General features: G+C 37.5%; 1 protein-coding gene across 5 annotated transcripts in view; it reads left to right on the top strand.

The window, feature by feature from the left end:
* Nucleotides 1-18972, top strand: part of NCOA3 (nuclear receptor coactivator 3) — a 123683-nt gene that overhangs the window by 71797 nt on the left and 32914 nt on the right. The window contains exon 3 of one of the 5 annotated variants that reach the window (XM_068525295.1): nt 11373-11457. The exons of the other annotated variants lie outside the window; for them this stretch is intronic. The gene's annotated coding sequence lies outside the window, so the exon portion shown is untranslated. The remainder of the gene's footprint in view (nt 1-11372; nt 11458-18972) is intronic. 5 annotated transcript variants of the gene reach the window in all.

The raw sequence follows: 18972 nt of genomic DNA, 5'->3' as shown, positions 1-18972 counted from the left end.
AAGAGTTCTGTGATGCCATAAAGGAATTTTATGGGAAAATATGATTACTTTTTTCATGACACTGACCTCAGAAGGTATGCTGTCTACCTCAAACTTTTCTGAGTTTCGACAATAACATGTTAATTAAACTCACCTCAATTTTTTGAAAACCTTATCCAGTCTTTGTTAGAGTAAGTAGTCAACTTGTAATTATAGGGTTAATGTTAATTCCAGCACCGTATCGTCTTCATTTGTCAAGAAAGATTATATCAAAAAGACTTTATTCTTTAAAAAAAAGAATTCAAAATTATACCCAGACCCATCTACACTTTTCTATTTGTACATTAAATATTTGTGAGTTACTTATGGATATTTTACAGCAATACACCCAGAAATCAATTTTTGCTCTCAAGCTTATAAGAGCAATTAAAGATTACTAAGAAAGCCATAATTTTGGTGGATCTGCTATTTTGGACTAATGAAGTGCTTTGGTTTTAAGTGGAAAAGCCAAAGTTATTTTAGTTGAGATAATCTGACCACACTTAGTCCCTCACTCCTTTTTTATTTTCTTTTTAGGTTTTAAACTTTTAAGAGATTCCTTCTATGTAAAGAAGATTGATTACTAGTGATATATTTAAAATGTGGAGGTCACTAGTTTTATGATGATATATAGGAGAATATCAGTGCATTTATAATTTTGAAAGCTTAAATAGTTTGAATTTAATGTTGGTGAAACAGCATACTTTTAGAAGATAATATTGTTTTAGCATAGGTCACATGCTATACAGAGATGCTTTTAAAAGAAAATTCCTATTGATAGTTTTGTTCTGTTATTAAAGTAAAAAACTGATGGTTAAGCTGGTTTGCTTTTAAGGATGAAGCTTTCAGAATATGTAGAGAAAACTGTTAAAGTTGTAACATCCGTCTTTGGCATGACCAACAAACTATCTAAACTGCTGTACTAATCTAATCACTGTTTTTTCCCTGCTCTTGGTAAAAATGGATGGAGGTAAGGTTGTAGTAATTGTTCATAGTCATGGCTCGTTAAAAGGACAGTTTTATTAGACTTGGAAAATACAGACATAAAAAATCATCAGATTAGTAATAATGTAGCTCTTGTAGTACCTAATTTTGTAACTTAGTTAAGAAATATAATTGGCCTAAATATCAGCTCAACGATCCAAAAATACAAATAATCCTCTTTATATCACTGTTGTAAATGGCCCTATCTCTCATGTGCCAAACTCTTTAATTACTTTCTTATGACTCTTCTTTTCAAAAACTGTTTTAAAAAGAATATGTTTTGGAATCTGTGTAATATTTAACATATAAAGCCTGCATTATTTTGAAGTTGATATTGAAAACCTCTAAACTTCTGACCTTGAATAGAATTTTCTATGTATAACCATTATGTGCAGCTGGTGGATTCAAAATTGCCTTTTCTGGTACTCTGCTTTGTGAAAAATAGTATGTATTGGACATGAGTGCATGACAGCTGACATTTATCAAGGATAACAGGCTTACTCATTTTCACATTTTAAAGTGACTTTGAAAGCTTTGCATGTGCACACATGTTCCACATATGTTCCTAAGATTTAAGTATATTTTCCATCATGTATCATTCTTTAATGAGCTTCATATATTAAGCTTATATGATGTGAGTCCACAATCATCTAAAGATCAGAAGTGAAGGTTATTTAATTCACTTCCATAGAATTTTATCTTGCATAGTTGAACAATCATTACAAGTAAAAATGTACCTAATGTATTCCAGGTAGGACTCTTGTTACATAATGTGTGATTTGTCATTTCTTTCATTCCCCTACTCTAAAATTTGGCTCTAATGTAGGAAACTGAATTACAGAAATTAATTTTTTTCTACATCAACTGCTAGCATATTGTTCTTCTGTTGAAAAAGATTTTTATAGAGCTAGTTATTTTATTTTACTGGAGGGTGACCATAAATAGAATTGGAATTGAATAATTTTTAGTCTTGGTTCTTAACCTTTTAAAGTTTTCTTTAAAATGAGATCGTGATAATAATTTAAAAAGAATTCTAGCATAGAGCTGCAAAGTTCCTAATGTGTTGGCAAGTTTGTTAATTAAAATAACACCTTTTATGGTTGGAATATAGGTTTCAGATTCTGCAGCCCTTCGATATATTGATATGCAGATCACAGTGACTTGCTGCAAGGTAACAGGAGACATGCTTTGACTTCAGAAGATAAATTGGCCATGCACAGCTGTAATCCTACTGTCTTTTCATTTCCAGACATGATTTAGTGTAGTATAAGGCCTTTGATTCCTAGGCCCTGGGAAGTAAGTTGAAATTTAATTTTTTTGTGTGTATGAGAGTTTTTACTTCGGCTTTTGATAAGCCTGTTTTGTGGTGTGAAGGTATCATGTAAATTGTAGACGTTTCATTACTTAAATAACTCCCAATTCCATTTGAAGTATAAGAAGCCCGAGTTCATCCCTTTCCATTTTCCTTTTGGCAGTTGAAAAGGAAGCCATTTTATTAAGAATGATGAATAGTGAATGGAATTTTAAATTTAGGCTAAATTGCCAGTGTCTTTATATTTTAAAAAATTGCAGAGGAATTATCAATTTTAACGTGATTTTTCAAAGAAGAAATTGTCCTTAAGCACTTGTGACCCAGGTGTCCTTCATAATAAAAGATACTGTTTCTACAAATTCTTTTGACAGAGAAATGTACAATATCAGAGAAGTTTTAAGGAAAATATTTGAAATGTTTACGTAAGAACAGCTTAAGACCACTACCAAAACTGTATTTGTAGATCTTAGCATCTTTGAGAATTCAGTGCTTCTTAAAAGACATCTCTTTAATCTCCTTTTAGGTCCTAAGGTTTAGATTTTCTCAAGTTTATTCAGCTAATATTGGAGTTGGAAAACACACATTGTTTCCTGATTTTATTTGGGTTGTAGACATAGTTATTTTAAAAATTCTCTTTTTAAAATAACTTTGTTTCTGTCTGTAAATCATAAGATTCTTGAGGGAGCCATTTTTCAAGTCTACCATTTGCCCACCACTGAGTTTTTTTTTTTTTCGGTGTGTGGTTTTTTAGATTCTTTCAGCACCCTTGTAAAAGTGATGGTGTAGCCCCTTTTTACTTCACTGTGCTGCATTCTGGTTGGCTTCATCAGTTTTATTTTCCAGTTCACTGATTGTGTGTGTGTGTGTGTTGTGTCCAGTCTAGGAATTAATCCCATCTGTTGAGTTTTGTTTCGGATATGGGTTAAAGTATCCCATGCTAACCAAATCTATTCAGAGTTCAGATATTTGGTGCTCAGATAATGGGCAAATACCATCTTTTTTTGTACTTAATAATTTATGAAGTTTTATAATTCATTCTTTTCACATTCTGTTTCTTTATATGTATGTTTTCATGGCTGTTGATTCTTTATCTCATTAAGGATTGTAAACATTTATTTATTTTTATAAATAATCTATTTTTAATTAATTTTTGGCTGCGTTGGGTCTTCATTGCTGTGCACAGGCTTTCTCTAGTTGCGGTGAGCAGGGGCTACTCTTTGTTGCAGTGTGCGAGCTTCTCTTGTTGCAGAGCATAGGCTCTAGGCACGTGGGCTTCAGTAGTTGCAGCACGCAGGCTCAGTAGTTGTGGCTCATGGGCTCTACAGTGCAGGCTCAGTAGTTGTGGCACACGGGCTTAGTTGCTCCGCGGCATGTGGGATCTTCCCGGACCGGGGCACGAACCTGTGTCCCCTGCATTGACAGGCGGATACTTAACCACTGTGCCACCAGGGAAATCCTGTAAACATTTATTTTAAACTTATTTCAAGATTTCACTTTATTGGGTGGCGAATTCATCTTTTGGAATCGATGCATTTCTTGGCCATCTTTCTTAGTTCAGTTTTTAAATCCACTTGGGAATTTTAGTTTACAATTTGCATCTTGAGTGGGAAATTTTCTTTTTCTTTTTTTGGTGCCCTTCATGTGTCCCCCTCTCCCTGCCCCAGGCAATCCTAGCTTATTTTTGTTGCCTTCACAAACCATATCCACCATACCTTCAGTCTACGTTCAGGATTCTGTTCTGAGGTACTATTGCAATATCAGAGCTATGTGTCACCCAGGTTTTGTATGTACAGATTTTCTTTGATTTACGATGGGGTTACATCCCAGTGAACCCATTGTAAGTTGAAATGGGCTGCAATTGCCACTGCCAGTATTATTAGAGAGTATTATACTGCATATCGCTAGCTGGGAAAATATCAAAATTCAGAATTCGAAGTAGGGTTTGACTGAATGCATATCGCTTTTGCACTGTTGTAAAGTTGAAAGATTGTAAGTTGAACCTCTCTAAGTTGGCGACCAACTATGTAACCCTTTCCTTTTTCTTCTACAACTACAGGTAACAGTTTGATATAATCAGTTATCTAGATAGCTATTGATAGGGCTTTTTTTCATCTCTCTTTCAGAAATTTTCTGTTTGGTTTCTACCTATGAGCCTTGCTTTTGATTCTGTTACGTTGCACATGATTTGATTTCCTGAGTGTCTTTGCTAGTTTCTAATGCTAGAGTTCAGTAGGTTCATAGAGTCATCAACTCATTGCTGTATGCTTGCTCTGTGTCTTGCTCCGTAGACGTATTTGTTATGTTTGAGCATGGCTGTGTCTTTCAAGATTAAAAAAAATACGTATTTTGTCATTATTATATTTAGAGCAAGGGGGGGAGAGTGTGGTTGGTTGAAAGCAATAGTCCACTAAATCATCTTATCAGGAAGTCCTTTGTTCTTTTGATCTCACAACATGGCTTATTCATTTAGGCCTGCGTATAGTAGATACTGAAGTATTTATTAAATGAGTATGTAGAGGATCTGGGAGAAGCCATACCAATTTCAAACCCTCACTCCCTACCTTAATCTAAGACAGTGGTTCTCAGTGTGGTTTGTGAACCCTTGAGAGTCCCTGAGAACCTTTTATGAAGTCCACAGAGTTAAAATTGTTTCCAAAGTAATATATTTTCTGTTTTCATTCTGTTGATGTTTGCACTGATGGTACAAAAGCAGTGATGCATGAAACTGCTGGTGTCTTAGCATGAATCAAGGCAGTGGGACTACCAGACTGTACTAGTAGTCATTGCATTCTTCACTGCCTTGCGTTCTTCACTGCCCTGCACTCAGACTTAAAGGAAAAAACAAAAACAAAAGCCCCCACAAAACCCCACTCGTTTCTCAATTAGGATTGTCCTTGATGAAGGAGCAAACTTTGCTTATTTCATTAAATCTTGACCTTTGAGTACTGTATTTTTAACATTCTGTCTAGTGAGAACGGAAAATATGCAGAAAACACTTCTGCCTACCAAAGTATGATGGTTGTCTTGGGGAAAAGCACTTGTGTGGTTGGCTTGTGTACTGAACAGGCCACTTTTTTCATGGAATATCATTTTTACTTGAAAGAATGACTAACAAACTGTGGTTATTGGAACTTGAGTATTTGGCAGAAAGTTTCTTGAAATTGAGCAAGGTAAACCTATCACTTCAAGAAAAACATCCAAGAGTATTTGTTGACAGTGATAAAATTGGAGTTTTCAAGTAAGAATTATCATGTTAATTTTGAATCTGTCATCATGAGTGTGACAGCTTCTCAGTACTTAAAGACTTTATGAATGAGATGGGTGGTGATATTAATGTGGAGTTTTTTTTTTTTTAATAAATTTATTTTATTTATTTATTTTTGGCTGTGTTGGGTCTTCATTGCTGCACGCGGACTATCTCTAGTTGTGACGAGCAGGGGCTACCCTTTGTTGCGGTGCGCAGGCTTCTCATTGTGGTGGCTTCTCTTGTTGCAGACTACAGGCTGTAGGTGCACGGGCTTCAGTAGTTGTGCACCGGCTCAGTAGTTGTGGCTCGCAGCCTCTAGAGCGCAGGCTCAATAGTTGTGGCACACGGGCTTAGTTGCTCTGCGGCATGTGGGATCTTCCTCGAACAGGGCTCGAATCCGTGTTCCCTGCATTGGCAGGCGGATTCTTAACCACTGCGCCACCAGAGAAGTCCCTGGAGTTTTTGATACTGTATAATGTATGAGTATTTGAAAATCTGCTGAATCAGTGAACTAGTATTATCCAAATGACAATGTTTGATGTTACAAAATCATGCATGGGTTAAAGATCTTTTACAGAGTGTAAGTTTGTGTATTTTAATGTAATAGTATGAAAGTTCATTGATAGGGTTTCAGATTTCACTTTGCAGCTAATCTTTAAGAAAATACCACTTGTCCTTGAATGCCAGGGGTTGCTGGCAACGCCAGAAGGTAGGAGAGGGTGGAGCAGTTCTCCCCTAGAGCCTTCAGAAAGAGTGTGGCCCTGTCGGCACCTTCACTTTGGACATTGAGCCTCCAGAACTTCAAGAGAATATCTGTTGTTTGTGGTAATTTGTTACAGTAGTCACAGGAAACTAATACAGTAACCAAACCTGAGTAAAGGGTATTTAGGGTATGCCTTCTACTGTTATGTTTTTTGCAACTTTTTGTAAGTTTGAAAGTATTTTCAAATAAAAACTGAAAGTACCACTTGTTGTTTTAGCACGATATCAAGGAAAATTATTTATAATTAATTGTTAAAGGCTATTGAAATAGTCCTTCCTTTTACAAGTACGTGTATCTATGAGGCTGAATTTTCTTCATGTGTTTCAATCAATATGAAGTATTGCAGCGGATTGAATGGTGTCGTAGGTAAGAGGATCCATCTGTCTTCTATTAAGTCAGACGTAAGGTTTGTAAAAATGTGAAACAATGCCACTCTCATGGAATTGTTTTGTTTCAGGTTATTTTTCATAAAATTATTTATGTTAACATATAATGGACTTACTTTTAAATGAATTAATATGTCAAATGTTCTAAGTTTTAATTTCTAATACAGTAAATATTGATAGATAATAACCCACATAACCAAAGCTTTTTAGGGTTCCTAGTTTTTAAAAGATAAAGAAATCCTGATATCAAAAAGGTTGAGAACTACTGACCTAGTGAATTTGGTTGGAACTGTAGCAGCCTTTGACTTAAACCATCTCTTTTGGTAGTAAGAACCAGATTGACTGTAGGAGGTTAGGACTTTGAGTAGCTATATGACATGGTGTGCTATGTCTGGTACTCGGTTGTTCCTGCTTTTAAATTACAGATCAACCATTAATTTTCAGTGGAGACCTTTTATAGCACAAAATACAATTTGTGATTCTACATGTACTAGTTTGTTGATTCCTGGCACTGGGTCATTCGCTTGTTGAAGGCAACACACACACACACACACACACACACACACACACTATCAAAACCCCAAAACAAAGAAAAAACAAGCAAACAACAACAGCAAAAAACTTGACTCTTTTGATGAACAGTTCATCCCAGGCGTATTGGTGTAGGGAATGAGATCTCCTTTGTCTCTGTGGACATCACCCAGGCTGCTTAAGAGTGACTGCTTAAAAAAGAAACAACAAAAAAACTTTCCCCCCTCCACAGCTTTATTGAGAAATAATTGACATATGTCCCTGAAAAAGTTTAAGGGGTATATAGCACGATGGTTTGATTTACGTATATTGTGAAATGATCACCACTGTAGGTTCAGCTAACATCCATCATCTCATATAGATATAATGAAAAGAAAAGAAAGAAGAAAGGAAAAAACATTTCCTCCTTGTGATGAGAACTCTTCGGATTCACTCTTTTAACAACTTCCCTGTATATCATACAGCAGTGTTAACCATAGTAGTACATTAGATCCCTATTACTTTGTGACCACTCTCAAGACACTTGCTGAAGTGGGTTTTTGTTTTTGTTTTTTTTCGGGGGGAGGGCAGCTAGTTATATTACTTTTTTTTTCTTTTTTTAATTGAGTTGTTTTACAATGTTGTGTTAGCTTCTACCGTACAGTGGAGTTCCCTGTGCCATACAGTGTCTTCTCATTAGTAATCTATTTTATACATATTAGTGTATATATGTCAATCCCAATCTCCCAGTTCATCTCCCCCGCTTCCCCCTTTGGTGTCCATACGTTTGTTCTCTACATCTGTGTCTCTACTTTTGCCTTGCAAACCAGTTCATCTGTACCATTTTTCTAGATTCCACATATATGGGTTAATATACGATATTTGTTTTTCTCTTTCTGACTTACTTCACTCTGTATGACAGTCTCTGGGTCCATCCACGTCTCTGAAAATGACCCAATCTCGTTCCTTTTTATGGCTGAGTAATATTCCATTGTATGTACCACATCTTCTTTATCCATTTGTCTGTCGATGGACATTTAGGTTGCTTCCATGACCTGGCTATTGTAAATAGTGCTGCAGTGAACATTGGGGTGCATGTGTCTTTCTGAATTATGGTTTTCTCTGGGTATATGCCCAGTAGTGGGATTGCTGCATCATATGGTAGTTCTATTGTTAGTTTTTTTAAAAAAATTAATTAATTAATAAATTTTTTGGCTGTGTTGGGTCTTTGTTTCTGTGCAAGGGCTTTCTCCAGTTGCGGCGAGCAGGGGCCACTCTTCATCGCGGTGTGCGGGCCTCTCACTGTTGCGGCCTCTCTTGTTGCGGAGCACAGGCTCCAGATGCGCAGGCTCAGTAGCTGTGGCTCACGGGCCCAGTTGCTCCGCAGCATGTGGGATCTACCCAGACCAGGGCTCAAACCGGTGTCCCCTGCATTGGCAGGCAGACTCTCAACCACTGTGCCACCAGGGAAGCCCCTACTGTTAGTTTTTTAAGGAACCTCCATACTCTTCTCCATAGTGGCTGTATCAGTTTACATTCCGTGGGTTTTGGTTTTAACCAGTTTAGTTGTATGAATGGTTTTTATAAGAGTTCATAATTAAATTTTTGCCTCAAGTGTTCTCTCACGATAATGAGGTGCCCCCAGCTTTATTTACTCCACATGCATAGGCAGGTTTGTGAAGTACACAGAGAAGCTCTTTAAAGTCATGAGTCATGGAACTGACCTTTGAACAGAAAGAAAAAAAAAAAAAACCACACTATGTTTTATTTTAGATTATTTGCGTGATGATCTTTTCATCCTGTTCCTCAGTAGTTTATAGTCTCGCTTGCTGCAAATTTCTTCCCTTGAACAATCATTACCAGATTTTTAGCTCCACATAGTATAGTAGCTATATTTTGGAGGGGAATAGGGAGGCAGTTGAAGTTAAATTTAGATTTTGATACTTTTTCAACCTTGCTACAAGTGCTACACCACCCTCCAACAGGTAAATGATGTTAGGAGTGCATTCTTATTTTCTTTATGGACTTTGATATATATGCTCTCATTCGCTATTTGTATTATTGTCATCCTGAAGTCAGTAATGACTTTTGGAGATTTATTTGAAGAGATAGCTTCTGTCATCAGACATATAACTTCTAGGGATATGGAAGCATTATTTTTAAAAAAGGATTCTTTTGAATTTAAGGTTATTTAGGCTAGGAGTGGAATTATAATTGCTGAAGGGTAACAAGCTGTGAGGTCAGAAAAAGAAAGAAGACAATGGAAACATCGAGGACTGAGCACAGCCTAACCTGCAGTCTGCACGATGACCCATTCAGGAAGCCTTATGAGTCAGACTTGCCATGCCGGGTTGCTAGCGTAAGAGACCATCTGCCTCAGCCTCTGCTTTTAGAGAAGGAAATCTAGCTAAGATGTGTTTTTCCTTTGATATATCTTTTTCTCTCTTTTTCCACCTTCAGTACCTTTTCTTTGAAAAATTAATTCAGAGTGCTTCATCAGCTTTATATTTCCACATTGTCAATTTTTGAGACGTTAGTGTAGCTTCTTTATGCTTTTGATATTGGTGGACCGGGCTTCAGTACTGTAGGGGAGGTGTCTTGTTACTTCAAGCTTTTTACTCTGCAGGCACTCCATTTTAGGAATACCTGTCTTGTAGTTGACCCATGGTTACCATTCCCTGTATCATTCATTACTTGGTTAGTACTACGTCCTAGAGCAGTTTTGCTGCTCTCAGTCATTTGGTTACCAGGTGGCTAATGGCATCGGCTCTTTAGTTTTAACATTTCTTAAAATTTCTTTTTTCTCCGAGGCAGATAGAAATAATGGATTAGGAGAGAATGGGGCACATGCTGTGATCATCTCTCATTTGTATCTTTATTGCTTATTAATTAAATTTATATCAGATTTTATTTCTGCTCTGTGCACATACTCCTCTAACTCCCCACTGCTTATCTTAATCCAGAGCTTTACCACTTACCTCAAGGGGGTTGGACACTTTCTCTCTCCTCCCTCCCTCCCTCCCTCTCTCCTTCCCTCCCTCCCTCCCTTCCTCCCTTCCTTTCCTGCTTATGTTTTCATTATGTGCCAAGGGACAACCTTTAGGTGTAAATAATACTTTTTTTTTTTCCAAAGTTTTTTTTTTAAATCGCGACTATGAAGGACCTGTTTTTTTAAAATTAATTAATTAATTAATTTATGGCTGCGTTGGGTCTTCGTTTCTGTGCGAGGGCTTTCTCTAGTTGTGGCAAGTGCGGGCCACTCTTCATTGCGGGGCGCGGGCCTCTCACTATCGCGGCCTCTCTTGTTGCAGAGCACAGGCTCCAAACGCGCAGGCTCAGTAATTGTGGCTCATGGGCCTAGTTGCTCCGCGGCATGTGGGATCTTCCCGGACCAGGGCTCGAACCCGTGTCCCCTGCATTGGCAGGCAGATTCTCAACCACTGCGCCACCAGGGAAGCCCTAAATAATACTTTTGATGTAGGGATATTTACGTCTGTCCGAGAAAAATTAAACCACAAATCCAGAAATAAAAAAAGATATAAAAAAGAACCAGCACTGTTTGCTTTACCTAGCACCTTTGAAAGTACTTGGATAACCTCTTCAGAATCTTCTAAAAGGTGCCAACTTATTCTGTAATTATACCTGTTTATCTTAAGGGCACAGACATCTATGACAGTAGTTTTATTCTATTTTCATGGCTTTATGTTAGCTACTAACTGCCACTCACCACACTATTTCAGTGGGAAAATGTTTTAAATTCCAGTCAGCTATCTGTACGCTGAAGATAGCCTGAATAGTTCTGGCTAATTTATTTGTCTGAAGCTTTTTAATTTGTTGCTGTGTGGTATATTTGTAACTATTTGTTTTTCAAATGAGAGCAAAATTGATGTTGCTGTGAACATACACCTTTGTTCTTGGTATCGTGTACCTCAGGGATCACCATTATTCCCTGTTCCAGTTGCTTGCTTTGTATTGCTTTTCATTCTCACAATAAACATAAGAATATGTGAGGTGTGATTATCCCCAATTTTTACAGGTGATAAGCTTTTTAGAGGTGACAAGTTTAATTCTAACAAAGCCCCGTTGTCTTTTTTATTGTATCATAGTACATCAGCCGTGAAGGATTCAAACCCTTGAGTTTTATTTTGATAGATACCTTGAAGCCACCATATTTTTTGGAATGGGAATATCCAAGTGAAAAATGACATGTCAGAAAGAAGCAGAACTGTTCTACAAGGTATTTAGCCCCTTCCCCCCAATCTTCTCTATATTTTAGGAATATTGTAGTTGGTCAAAAGTACACCTAATGGGATGGGAAGGAAAAGGAGAACTGGAGTTGGAAAAAGGAACAAGGGGAATGGTGGTAGTAGGAGTGAAAAGAGAGAGGAAGGAGTTTGTAATAAAAGTCTCTTACAAGTTTTTATGGTTTAGAGCTTATAGCGTAGAAAGTATAAACAGAAAAGTGTACAAGAGTAGAGTGTAATTTGTAAAATGTTGTAATAAACTATGGAAAATGCATTAGGATAAAGAAGGGACAACTTTTTCTAATTGGAGAATTGGGAATGATCTCACCAGAGGTGACAGTCGAGTTTGATCTTGAAGGATGACTAGGTATTCTAGTATTCTAGATAAAAGAGGGATGAAGGGGAGATCTAAAAAGAAATAAATGACTTAAGGTTACATATAAATAGGAAATGTTTCCATGATATCTTTTGTCAGAATCTCTTTTAGCACAAGCCACTTGGGTAGTGGAAGTGGTGGTGAGGAAGAAGTACAACTGGATAGTATGTTGTTCAGGAATGAAGCCAAAATGAAGTTTACGAACTTCGGGTTTAGGTCTGTTCCTGTGAATGAGAGAGATTCAGCGTGTTACATTGTAGGCGTCACTGTAACCTTTAAAACAGCTAAAGAATTACGCAGCTAGTTAGTATGCTGTCAGGAGAGGGTAACTTGATTTCAGCGGAATTGGCTTGCTTAACTCCCTCTGCACAGTGTGTATTTGTGAACTTCAACTCTGTTGCTCATGTAGAGGTTGATAAGTCTCTTGGCAACAAGCTTCCAGTTGTAGCTAACACTTGCCTTGGCTAATTGGTATGCCCAGTTCTGGTCCTAGAACATCTGGGGAGTTTGTGTTTGAGTTCACCGTCATCAGGCTTAAACCGGAGCATAGTGAGAGAGTGGCATGGACATATATACACTACCAAACGTAAAATAGATAGCTAGTGGGAAGCAACCGCATAGCACAGGGAGATCAGCTCTGTGCTTTGTGACCACCTAGAGGGGTGGGATAGGGCGGGTGAGAGGGAGGGAGATGCAAGAGGGAAGAGATATGGGAACATGTGTATATGTATAACTGATTTACTTTGTTATAAAGCAGAAACTAACACACCATTGTAAAGCAATTATACTCCAATAAAGTTGTTAAAAAAAAAAAAAACAACAAAAAAACCCCGGAGCATAAATGTAAAGGGGCTTTTGTGTCATCCTGTTGATTGAGAATGAAAAGGCAAGACATACAACAGGAGAAGAGAGAATGAAACCTTGTGGATGAAATAGCTGTTAATTCATGTTTGGATGCTTCTCAGCTCAACTTGTGTATTAAAAATAAGATATTTTATTTTATTGCTCCCTGCTAGCCCTTTTCCAAATTTGCAGGCATTATTAACTAAAGATAGAGGAAAAGAATGACCAGGACCTGAGATTTACACTGTTTTCTGGCATATGTCTACACCAAGGTAGTTTATTGTAGATACTGTTTATATGCATTTTCTCTGTTTTTAAAAAAAATGTACGCTGGTAGGTTTCCTATCAGCTGTGCCTTCATTTTAACACTTACCAAATAATGTTGTTATAATTGTATGTTCCTCTCTTCTGCTTGCCTGAGAGTTCTAGCAATGTGTGGTGTCATTTCTCTCTCTTTCCTGGTCCTCAGATGGTCTGGGCATGCAGATGTTTGAATGGAAATGGAATTAAATTTAAAAGATGGATTGCATTAGGTGGTTCATACTTTATCCTACTAAACATGACAGGTTATCAACAACACAACAAAAGGATATTGCAAGTTAGCTTTTATTTGAAACTACCCACCCCTGCCTTGTCTCCTTTCAGTTCTTATCCTCTATACCAGGGTTGAATTAGAACATAAAGGTAGGAGATACTCACTGGAAGAGTCATCTGGTTGGTGAGGAAATATCCATAGTGGCTCCGTGTTTATGGACTTTTCTCTTCCCCTGCCTCCTCTTGTCCCCTAAACACACACAGGTTCTATTCTGTTTCCTTTCTTTGCTCCATGGTGCTGGTTCTCTTGGAGCTGCACAGAAGATTGAAATAAACCTCTCATTTTATATTTTGGAAAATATAATCTTGTAGGATTAAACCTAACTGGTGATGACTATATACTAAAATTGTCTTTTGAGTAAGAGCATCAATTTGCAACTTGTATTTTGGGTAGTTCGTTTATGTACGGATGTCTCATAAATCTTTCCCGAGGGTAATTTTTTTTCTAATTGGCTTGATCAGCCTCTGCTTTTACATAATGCTTCAAGCAGTTTTCGGTAAATCAGTTCAAATCCACAGTTGTATGAAAATTTCCTTAAGTTACTGGGATTCTCAGGAGACACCCAGAAATACTCCCTAATTGGCGTATTTAATCATACCTTGTATAAATCAGGCAAACAAGCCTGATGAATAAACTGAATTAGTGGGATATTCAAAAGTTCTTGGCTCCAGCATTTAATCTTAGAAAACCCAAGAATGAAAATATTTGACAGATTATTTTGGGTATAGTTCTTGCTTTTCTGATCTAAGTTTCCTTCTTGCCATGTGAATCACTGACTGTTGGTTTCAATTGGAAATAAAGGTCATGGTTAATAGTAGACCATCTCAGAGGGCCATTTATCTGGTGACCTGTAGAGTAATGGTTGGTTTTTAGGAGCTTGAGGGGAATAGCAGCATTAGTACCTGCTGAGCTGGAGCACCTCCTTGCCTCTGGCCTTAATACTACATGCCCCTAAACCCTGCATGTAACAACTTCTCAATGTTCTTACTGATGACCTGAGAGATTTTCTGGTTAATTGGTTGGAAATGGTGTGACTCAACAGTATAAGTGGTTTATGTTTTTTGGGGGGGAGGGGGTGGATAAAATGCCCAAGGAACATTTGGTACATATTTTGCTGATTATAAAGTCTGAAAATATTGTAATCCCAGCTCTGCCATCTAGTATCTGTGTGTGATCTAGATACTACTTTATCTGTAAAATGGGAGTAATACATACTTTGGAGAGTCGTGAGAAATTATACAGAATATGTGATATGCCCAGCACTGTACTACCACAAAAGTTATCTGTCCCCTTCCCTCTCCCTTATTAATTTAGGAAAATAAAATATTTTAGTTGGTCTTTAGGCCATTTGAGATTTACTGGGTAACTTATCTCCCCCCCATTTTGGCATGGCATGGCTTTTCTTGCGGTCCCCCCCCCCCACCCCCCGCCACCAATAACTTCTTGCTCACCTGATGGACACTAGCATTGTTTATTGATATCTCTTCCTTTTGGACAGGGAGTACTTCCTGTATCTTTGTCCATCTGGCTAGTTTGTTGTACATAATCAAGATTTCCCATCCTGTCTTAACTGAATAACCAAAGGGAAAGCTAGTTAATGCTGCTAAGCCACATATCATCATTTTCATGGCTTTTGAGCTGGTGGATATAATTCTTTGTTGCTTTTAGAGTTAAAGAATGTTCATTTTCTAGCAGTTTATTGTATTCTGTGCACGTCTAAGCTTAAACCTGTACCACAGCATGATTGTTTTATGTAGAAAGCCCTATAGTATTTATAGAGAAATTTTATCCAATTGCTGTAAGATTCTTGCTCATTTTAAATCTGATTTATCATGAATCTGCTTAATGACTTTTCCAAATAATATAGAAATAGGTAGCATTATATTTTGAGAGCATTGAATTTATTGTAAATTGCTATTATTCTGTATTAAAGTAGTTGTATAGAATATGTTGCTTAAATGTAATCTTAAAGTGTGCATTGTCATATTAATATATTTAAGTAGTATAGCATAGAACTTTTAAGTAGAAACATTTTTTAAAAAAAATAATTAATTAATTTATGGCTGTGTTGGGTCTTCGTTTCTGTGCGAGGGCTTTCTCTAGTTGTGGCAAGCGGGGGCCACTCTTCATCGCGGTGCGCGGGCCTCTCACCATCGCGGCCTCTCTTGTTGCGGAGCACAGGCTCCAGACACGCAGGCTCAGTAGTTGTGGCTCACGGGCCCAGCTGCTCCGCGGCACGTGGGGTCCTCCCAGACCAGGGCTCGAACCCGTGTCCCCTGCATTGGCAGGCAGATTCTCAACCGCTGCGCCACCAGGGAAGCCCAAGTAAGAAACATTTTATACAAGGAAAATAATTGTAAAAATGGCTCAAGGATCTAGACAGTTGAGTTCACATTGAAGGATAGAATGCATTTTGGGTCTTTGGATCCGATTCATCTGGAAGTGTGGTTGAGGTGTATCTCCAGTTTAACAGTCAGTTGGGGGACATCTCTTCATTAGCAATGCAAATTAAAACTACAATGAGGTATCACTTCACACTGGTCAGAATGGCCATTATCAAAAAAGCTAGAAGCAATAAATGCTGGAAAGGGTGTGGTGAAAAGGGAACCCTCCTACACTGTTGGTGGGAATGTAAATTGATACAACCACTATGGAAAACAGTATGGAGGTTCCTTAAAAAACTAAAAATAGAACTACCATACGACCCAGCAATCCCACTACTGGGCATATACCCTGAGAAAACCATAATTCAAAAAGAGTCATGTACCACAATGTTCATTGCAGCTCTGTTTACAATAGCCAGGACATGGAACCAACCTAAATGCCCATCAACAGATGAGTGGATAAAGAAGATGTGGTACATATATACAATGGAATATTACTCAGCCATAAAAAGAAATGAAATTGAGTTATTTGTAGTGAGGTGGATGGACCTAGAGTCTGTCATACAGAGTGAAGTAAGTCAGAAAGTAAAACAAACACCGTATGCTAACGCATATATATGGAATCTTAAAAAAAAAAATGGTACTGATGAACCTAGTTGCAGGGCAGGAATAAAGAGGTAGACATAGAGAATGGACTTGATGACATGGGGTGGGACGGCGAAGCTGGGGCAAAGTGAGAGTAGCATCGACGTTATATACACTACGGAATGTAAAATAGTTGGCTGGTGAGAAGCAGCAGCATAGCACAGGGAGATCGGCTCGGTGCTTTGCGATGACCTAGAGGGGTGGGATAGGGAGGATGGGAGGGAGGCTCAAGAGGGAAGGGATATGGGGACATGTGTATGCATGTGGCTGATTTGCTTTGTTGTGCAACAGAAACTAACACGGTATTGTGAAGCAATTATACTCCAATAAAGATGTAGAAAAGAAAATGTGCACACACACACAAAAATACATGTATGCACCTTACTATTGGATAAGAGTACAGGTTGCCCAGGGGTAGGGCAGGTATATATTGTGGTCCTAATTTCTTTTCTACTCAACTGTGTAGATGATAATCTTTAATTGTAAGGAATCAGAATTTAGAAGGGGCTCAATATTAATAGACTGTTCTTATAGTCAGAGGTACTGGGAGACTCTTGTGCTATATTATTTCCCATTTGAATATGGATTTTACCAATTCCATATATTCTTCAAACTAGATGGGTTGTAATTTAAGATGTAAAAATGTAAGCTGTACAGTTACTGATCTGTGTTTCTTAACCTTTTGAACTTCTTTGGGGGGGGGAAATTGATCTACTCATGGGCCTGGTACATGTTCTGTCCCCCTCTCCCACCCTAATTCTTGACTAGTGACTGAAAATGGTCTAGATTTAGTGTGTATATGCTAAGCATTTTACCTATCATACCTGCAAAAGAATAATCTACCAAACTAGATAATATATCCCCCCAGATAAATGTAGTTTGAGTCTGGCTCCGCCAGTGAGTAGACAACAGACTTGGCAAGTAAAACAAATGCTATTTATAATTTTTTATGTTCATAACTAATATTAATGCCAAATAAATAGAAAACTGTACATAAAGAGTTTGTCATAGTCATCTGTGCTCAGGAATTATTATATTATTGTATATGCTGAAACTATTTTTTTGGGGGTGCGGGAAATGCTTCTGTTTATTATTTCTAATGTTGAACATTTTCTTCAGCCAAATGAAATTTAAGGGATATATTTATTGTACTTTGATTTTTTTGTTATACAGTATTTTGTCATTCAAACTTGGACATCATGTGGTTTTTTAGGCATGGTACAGTGATTGTAGTACCAAGGTTTTTCCCTGTCTAATAACTAGAAAAAGAAATCTGTCAAACCTGTTCCTAAAAAAAATAGAATGTGAAAATTATTTTATATCTTAAATAGTTATATTGATATCTTCTTGTTTGAGTAAACACCACTACCGTGGTTTTATTTTTTATTTTTCTATTTTTAAAATATGTATGTATTTATTTATTTATTTTGGCTGTGCCAGGTCTTAGTTGTGGCACGCGGGATCTTTAGTTGCAGCATGCCAACTCGTAGTTGCAGCATGCGTGTGGGATCTAGTTCCCCGACCAGGGATCGAACCCGGGCCCCCTGCATTGGGAGCGTGGATTCTTACCCAGTGGACCTACCAGGGAAGTCCCACTACTGTGGTTTTAAATTAGGATCTTGCATTGGTATATTTCTGGATAATTACCTTTGTTACTAGAGATCGTTGGACTCTGTGAAAGAGTAGACTTGGTAGCATGTAGACTGCACAGTCATGTGCATGTTATAGCTTGTTGTTCTGACACATCAAGAGAAGGAGCCACATGTGTATTTGGACATAGGTAGACATATTTAGGTTTCTCTTATATGCACATAAACATTGACTTAACATGAATGACATGTATGCATTTCTGGTTTACATGATAATTGTGATTATTTTTTTTTCGTACTAAGATTGTCATGGTTTTGATTCTCTATTGATGTAATTTATGGCTCTAAAATTCATTTCAGTGACATCCTATATCAACCATAGCAGTAAAAATTTTAAAAGTTTAAAGTAACCTTTGAACTTTTATAGAAATCAGAATGGAGGAAAATCTGTTTTATAAAATATGACTTGATAAGTTGAATGTTCCATTTACTCAGTACTTTTCAAGGCATACTTATTGATCACCTCTTATATGCTAGGCACCTTAAACTGTACTGGAGATTCAGCTTATGTGTAACAGCAAAGTAAGGGAATAATGCTGAGAACATAGAATAAATTATGTCTTTCAAATGAAATGCTGTTATCCACTAAAGAGTTCATTACTCAGTTTTGAGGATTCAGCTTATGTTTAACGTCAAAGTAAGGAAATAATATCTAGAATGTGGAGTAAATTATATTTTTAAAATAAAATGCTATTATTCACTGGATGGTTGGCCACTCAATTTAAAAATAACCTTTGAATGAAACAAATATAAAACTAATTGTATTGAGACGTGGCTACTCTATTTCTGTTTTTTAAAAATTATTTATTTATTTATGTATTTATTTTTGGCTGTGTTGGGTCTTCGTTTCTGTGCGAGGGCTTTCTCTGGTTGCGGCAAGCGGGGGCCACTCTTCATCGCGGTGTGCGGGCCTCTCACTATCGCGGCCTCTCTTGTTGCGGAGCACAGGCTCCAGACGTGCAGGCTCAGTAGTTGTGGCTCACGGGCCTAGTTGCTCTGCGGCATGTGGGATCCTC

Source organism: Eschrichtius robustus, chromosome 16, assembly GCF_028021215.1.
Source record: "Eschrichtius robustus isolate mEscRob2 chromosome 16, mEscRob2.pri, whole genome shotgun sequence".
Lineage (NCBI taxonomy): Eukaryota > Metazoa > Chordata > Mammalia > Artiodactyla > Eschrichtiidae > Eschrichtius > Eschrichtius robustus.
This window is presented reverse-complemented; position numbering and strand designations above follow the sequence as displayed.